The sequence below is a fragment of the Poromitra crassiceps genome (assembly GCF_964638095.1).
Source record: "Poromitra crassiceps genome assembly, chromosome: 23".
In the NCBI taxonomy this organism is placed as follows: Eukaryota; Metazoa; Chordata; class Actinopteri; order Beryciformes; family Melamphaidae; genus Poromitra; species Poromitra crassiceps.
Window position 1 is genome coordinate 13,211,259 of NC_139639.1, and position 7,451 is coordinate 13,218,709.

Below are 7,451 nucleotides of genomic sequence, written 5' to 3' on the forward strand. Positions count from 1 at the left end.
CAATAGGATCGCGGTAGTTTTCTTTTCGTTGCGAATCTTCTTAAACTCGCATTCCAGGGAATTGCGTTAACGTCTGCGGGTCTTATAAGACGTAAATGGCGCGAGGCAGGAGTAGAGTGAAAACTATCTGCTTTCAGTATGTTGGAGTCCAGGTATGTTTTGTACAAGGACGTCTCTCAGTGTGTTGCTGTTAACTGCCCATTGCGTTGTTTTCTTTTTGTTGATCTCGTCTTTTTCCTCTTTGACTTGATTTGTGCATAGCGGGTGGACCCCTTGATTTGTATCAGTGATAAGAGGCAGCGCGCGCTCTCCCAGAGCGCCTGGCTGCTGGTTGCTGCAAGTTGTAAACAGGGGGTTTGACAGTTGACAGCTGAGAGCCCGGTTTCTGTCAGCTGACCAGAACAGAGCCGGCTTCTCTCAGGAGAGGGAATCTCCGAAACGAAAATGAGTTCTTTCTCTTTCTCTTTCTCTCTCTCTCTCTCTCTCTCTCTCTCTCTCTCTCTCTCTCTCTCTCTCTCTCTCTCTCTCTCTCTCTCCTCCTCTCTCTCTGTGTCAAAGGCCGGGCTCGCCCCCGCTCGTGCACGAGCGAGGGAAATCTCCTCTTTCTCGCCGAGAAGAGCCTGGTGACCGACTCAATTTTTTTCTCAAGTTCCAAAATTGTCATATTAACCCTTAACGGGGGTATAGAGCTCAAACTGCTCTCCTGATAACACTGATGAAACTATGGCGCATTGATATGAACGGTGAACAGACCATTTAGCTAGGTGTCCATTATCACTGTACAATATCACTTTTTAATGGACACCTTGCAGCCAATCAGAATCGAGTATTCACCCAGACCATGGTATAACAAGACATAAACTCATCCACACTGGAGTTAAACCCTACAGCTGTGACCAATGTGGGAGCAGGTTCAGTCAGTCAGGTCACCTAACAACACATAAACGCATCCACACTGGAGTTAAACCCTACAGCTGTGACCAATGTGGGAGCAGGTTCAGTCAGTCAGGTCACCTAACAACACATAAACGCATCCACACTGGAGTTAAACCCTACAGCTGTGACCAATGTGGGAGCAGGTTCAGTCAGTTAGATCACCTAACATCACATAAATGCATCCACACTGGAGTTAAACCCTACAGCTGTGACCAATGTGGGAGCAGGTTCAGTCAGTCAGGTCACCTAACAACACATAAACGCATCCACACTGGAGTTAAACCCTACAGCTGTGACCAATGTGGGAGCAGGTTCAGTCAGTTAGGTAACCTAACATCACATAAACGCATCCACACTGGAGTTAAACCCTACAGCTGTGACCAATGTGGGAGCAGGTTCAGTCAGTTAGGTAGCCTAACAACACATAAACTCATCCACACTGGAGTTAAACCCTACAGCTGTGACCAATGTGGGAGCAGGTTCAGTCAGTTAGGTAACCTAACATCACATAAACGCATCCACACTGGAGTTAAACCCTACAGCTGTGACCAATGTGGGAGCAGGTTCAGTCAGTTAGGTAGCCTAACAACACATAAACGCATCCACACTGGAGTTAAACCCTACAGCTGTGACCAATGTGGGAGCAGGTTCAGTCAGTTAGGTAGCCTAACAACACATAAACTCATCCACACTGGAGTTAAACCCTACAGTTGTGACCAATGTGGGAGCAGGTTCAGTCAGTTAGATCACCTAACATCACATAAATGCATCCACACTGGAGTTAAACCCTACAGCTGTGACCAATGTGGGAGCAGGTTCAGTCAGTCAGGTCACCTAACAACACATAAACGCATCCACACTGGAGTTAAACCCTACAGCTGTGACCAATGTGGGAGCAGGTTCAGTCAGTTAGGTAACCTAACATCACATAAACGCATCCACACTGGAGTTAAACCCTACAGCTGTGACCAATGTGGGAGCAGGTTCAGTCAGTTAGGTAGCCTAACAACACATAAACTCATCCACACTGGAGTTAAACCCTACAGTTGTGACCAATGTGGGAGCAGGTTCAGTCAGTCAGGTCACCTAACAACACATAAACGCATCCACACTGGAGTTAAACCCTACAGCTGTGACCAATGTGGGAGCAGGTTCAGTCAGTCAGGTCACCTAACAACACATAAACGCATCCACACTGGAGTTAAACCCTACAGCTGTGACCAATGTGGGAGCAGGTTCAGTCAGTTAGATCACCTAACATCACATAAATGCATCCACACTGGAGTTAAACCCTACAGCTGTGACCAATGTGGGAGCAGGTTCAGTCAGTCAGGTCACCTAACAACACATAAACGCATCCACACTGGAGTTAAACCCTACAGCTGTGACCAATGTGGGAGCAGGTTCAGTCAGTTAGGTAACCTAACATCACATAAACGCATCCACACTGGAGTTAAACCCTACAGCTGTGACCAATGTGGGAGCAGGTTCAGTCAGTTAGGTAGCCTAACAACACATAAACTCATCCACACTGGAGTTAAACCCTACAGTTGTGACCAATGTGGGAGCAGGTTCAGTCAGTTAGGTAGCCTAACATCACATAAACTCATCCACACTGGAGTTAAACCCTACAGTTGTGACCAATGTGGGAGCAGGTTCAGTCGGTTAGATAACCTAACAACACATAAACGCATCCACACTGGAGCTAAACCCTACAGCTGTGACCAATGTGGGAGCAGGTTCAGTCAGTTAGATCACCTAACATCACATAAATGCATCCACACTGGAGTTAAACCCTACAGCTGTGACCAATGTGGGAGCAGGTTCAGTCAGTTAGATCACCTAACATCACATAAACGCATCCACACTGGAGTTAAACCCTACAGTTGTGACCAATGTGGGAGCAGGTTCAGTCAGTTAGGTAGCCTAACAACACATAAACTCATCCACACTGGAGTTAAACCCTACAGTTGTGACCAATGTGGGAGCAGGTTCAGTGAGTTAGGTAGCCTAACAACACATAAACGCATCCACACTGGAGTTAAACCCTACAGCTGTGACCAATGTGGGAGCAGGTTCAGTCGGTTAGATAACCTAACAACACATAAACTCATCCACACTGGAGCTAAACCCTACAGCTGTGACCAATGTGGGAGCAGGTTCAGTCAGTTAGATAACCTAACAACACATAAACACATCCACACTGGAGTTAAACCCTACAGCTGTGACCAATGTGGGAGCAGGTTCAGTCAGTTAGATAACCTAACAACACATAAACACATCCACACTGGAGCTAAACCCTACTACTGTGTCCGCTGTAAGAAAGTGTTCAGACACTCAAATACTGTGAAGAAACACCGCTGCATCTAACCTGCTGAAGAGCGCCTCCACTGTCTGCAGCAGGAACAAGCTTCTCTCTGTCCTATACGAGGGAGCAGGATGTTGGTAAACAAAACACAAAGGGTCCAATCCGGCCCACAGGATGACTTTGCAAAGTGTGACATTTACTCTGAGATGTCAATTTTTCAAGCCTGAGATTTGACACCTAATATTGAGGCACTTGTGAAGGTTAAGAGGCAGCAGGTTTCAGGAGCAAGTTACAATACCAAGTGGCCTCTTCATGTTATTCATGACTAAATAAATGGTCAACTATTTTCCATACCTTTGAATATAGAGAAGAAGTGCACAGTTGCCGTTAATCGCAAAGCATAAGTTAGAGACATTAGATAGGATATGATAGGCTTATGGTAGCTGAGATAACTATGTGAAAACGTGCTCTTAAAATGTACCTGCTGTAGGCCTAATCTTTACACTCAAAGACTCAGAGGTGTTGTTATTTAGAGGTTATTATGCAGTGATTTTCTTTGTCTGGTCCACTTGAGACCACATTGGATCCCATGTGTACTAAAATGAGTTTGACCCTCCTGCAAAGGGTTTTTGTTTGGGACAGCAGAGCCGTATGTCAGGACAAGTACAAGATATTTATAATTCTTTGTATATTTCAGCTCCTTATCCCAACATTGAAATAGAAAAACACTTGTATGCTTGTTTGTGTTTTTAACATGCATCATTTCCATTTTCTCCATTTCCTGCAACAATTATCTGCACGTTAACTTCTTTTGTAAATCAACTTGTGTTTCTGCCGTCATAATAATGTCATCAGCATAAAGAAGAATGCTAATGTCTTCCTCTCCACAATGTGTGTAAAAAAGAAAAGGGCTATTGGAATGGGAATGTGAACTGAAATGGGGGTTGAATTTAAAGGAATGGGAAAAGAGGAAGGAATGAAAAGAAATGCAAATGGTGGTGGTGGAACGGAAATTAAGAAGTGGTGAAATAATAAGAGACTATTTGGATGGTGATGGAAAAATGTTGTGTTGGGTGTGTTTTGGTACAGGGGGACAATTAAAGTTGAGTGGGGGATATGTAGCGAATCTGGGTTTGACCTGTAATGTGGTGCTTCCGTGTTAGCTAGGAACTAATGTGTGTGGGTGTGTTCCTAGGGGGAAGGGGGTATATGGGACCAGCGGCCGTGTGGCGGAAGTCAGTCAGGCTATGTGAGCGAGCTGACCGGGTGGTTGCATGAAGAGCTAGCAGCGAAGCTAGCGGCTAGGAGCTGTTGTGAAGCCAAGAATAAAAGCCTGTACCAACTTCAAGTCTCCGGTTCCTTGTAACAAATACCCGATTCGTTACAATATCCATCATCTCCAGCAATCTATCTATGGATCCAACTGGATCTGATCCATTAGTAGTGATAAGTTAACCTACCTCTCCACTGACATGGCTACCAGCATGAGGTGTTGAGCAAAATGAATGAACTGTTGTAAATAAAATGGAAGAAAGTAAAAGGAAATATACAAGAAAGTACAGAAGAGGGTGCTGGTTTTCAAATGTTATATTTTGTTTATATGACTGCGAAGCCACATTAATGATTGAGCAAACATGTACCGTAAATTCCGGACTATAAGCCGCACCTTTTTCCCCGTTTTTTGGCCTTTTTTGGCCCCTGCGGCTTATATAACGGTGCGGCTTATCTATGGATTTTTTCCAAAAAAAAAAAAAATCTCTCTTTTTTAGCACTCTTCCTAACTATAAATCCACTTCTGTTTTAATTTCCTCTCTTGCCCTCTTTTCACCACACTGTATGACACTGTATGACACTGTATGACACTGTGTGCACTGTAAATAACAACACAGGTGGTGTTGTGTTATGTTGTTTTGTTGAAATGTTAATAAATGGGAGCATTACATATGGTAATTAAACATTAAAACACAAAAAAAAAAAAAAAAAAAAAATACCATTAAAACACCCGCGGCTTATAGTCCGGTGCGGCTTATATAAGAAAAAAATAGTCAACTCTGCAGGTGCGGCTTATACACCGGTCGGTGCGCCTTATAGTCCGGAATTTACGGTAGGTGTTCTGATTAAAAGATCACTAGATAAAGCAGCCATTTTGATCAAATAGCGAAAGTGGCTGCTGGCTATCTTTAGACTGCACAAGCCACTGATGGATGATAAATGTAAATTCCTGCTCTGTCAAACATGGTATGAACAAGGTCCCTAGAGATTTGAAAAATTGTCACATAGTGTTTATGCAATTTATTCCGAATGAGATATATCAAAAATAAATCCAAGATCTGTGCAGAAATAGATTGCAACAAATAGCAAATGCACTCCCTGATATTGAGATCCTCTGTGAGAGCTTACCTCCAGCAAGCCAACCAGACATTGCAATAAAGCAGCTCGCACAGTTGACCATAATAAATCCAGTTCCTTGTTCCAGAATGGTTTTCTCCCTTTTGGAGTTACCTTATTTCTAGAGACCCCAGCAAATTTCCCTTTACAACCCTTGTCTAATTCCTTATATATCACATCACAAAATAATTTGAGTGTCATTATACATACTATCAATGGTACCATCACAGTTGCCTGGGAAAGCTCATTTTAGGGCAGATGTTTTTGCTTGAACCTGCTGGGAGAACCAGGCGTGCAAGGTTTACTATGTCAGGCAGTTCAGATCATGTCAGATAAGTTCTTGATCACAGAGAATTATACTAAATTGACTCACAATTACCTTTGCTTTATTTTATAAACTGTCTGGCACTCATTGTATTGCCCCATGTAGTAAATCGCACCTGCCTGGTACTTGTAACACAGTGGTTCTCAAAGTGGGGTCCCAGGGACCCCAAGGGTAACCTGCATTGTGTTGACAGTCTAAACAATTTAATTGTAAGCAGCCCCAATGAAGGATTCATACTATTTTTGGCAATTATAGTGTCCCTTTTTATTTTTGGGTTGGCCGGCCTACATGTCCCACACAAAACAACACAATAACTTGTCAGTTGTCAGTATTGGCTTTGATTTGCTGAAATATCAAACAGTAGCCCCCCCACGGGTTGGCCTACATGTCCCATCATGCAAAATAGCACACAGGTATAGCCTGTTTGGCTCTCTTGAAAATGCAAGATGTGTCCTGCCCCAGGGTTAATTTTAAACAGAGGTAGAGATGTTGCCATGAACTGGTTTATTTCAATTTTCTAATTTTTAAAATTAGGTTTTACAGTCACCAATTAATTACAATGGAATATTCAAATGAATTCTGCTGAGGAATAATTGAGTAATTGATGATTAAACTAAAAAAGTGTAATGATCCTTGCTTATAATTTCCACTGATAATCTGATTATCTGGAAGGAGAAGAAATCCCTTGTTATGCTACAGGAGGATAATTTTGAGAGGACAAACCATTAGCAGAATGCCATTAATCAGTATTTCTAAAACAGAGTATCCAGCCTGTACTGTAGGTGTTTCAGTGTGTCACACAATATTTCATATTACCTGCTTTCCTATTCCTATATACTGTATATGATGATCTGATTTAAATTTGTGTATCAACCATTTAGTAAAAAAAAAAATCAAATTCAAGTGTTGAAGATTCAGACCACAGATAAAGCAATGGAATGCTCATAAATTTACTATGGAAAAATGAATGACAGGAAAAAAATGGTCAGAGAATCAGAAAGTGTATAAGAAAGTGTATAAGAAATTAGAATAAAAAAAGTAATACAAATTTGATTGATTGATTGATTGATGTCACGTCCCTGTTAAGCTCTATAAGGGATTTAAGCTAAACCTACAAAGGCTCTTTGGAAAGCACATACCCTGCACATTTAGGATACTGAAAATCTCACAACCACAGAATCCACAGCAATGTTGTATCTTGATTTTGCATTACATAATAATACAAGTGAAATGAGCTACAAGCTCCTCTATCAATCACCAACCAAAACAATGTGACGAGACTGATCGCCAATTTCTGACAAATCAACCCACATCACAGTTTAATGGCCCAGGCCCTCTAGTGGCCATTGAGGTTGCGGGATAGTTGAACCAGTAGTTCAGTGTGACTGATCTAGACAGTCCATTCTGACTAGATCCATATAACACATAATAATAGTGTTGTTGTTTTGACATGATACTGATGACAAACTGGATGATGACAGTGTAGGCTAGTTC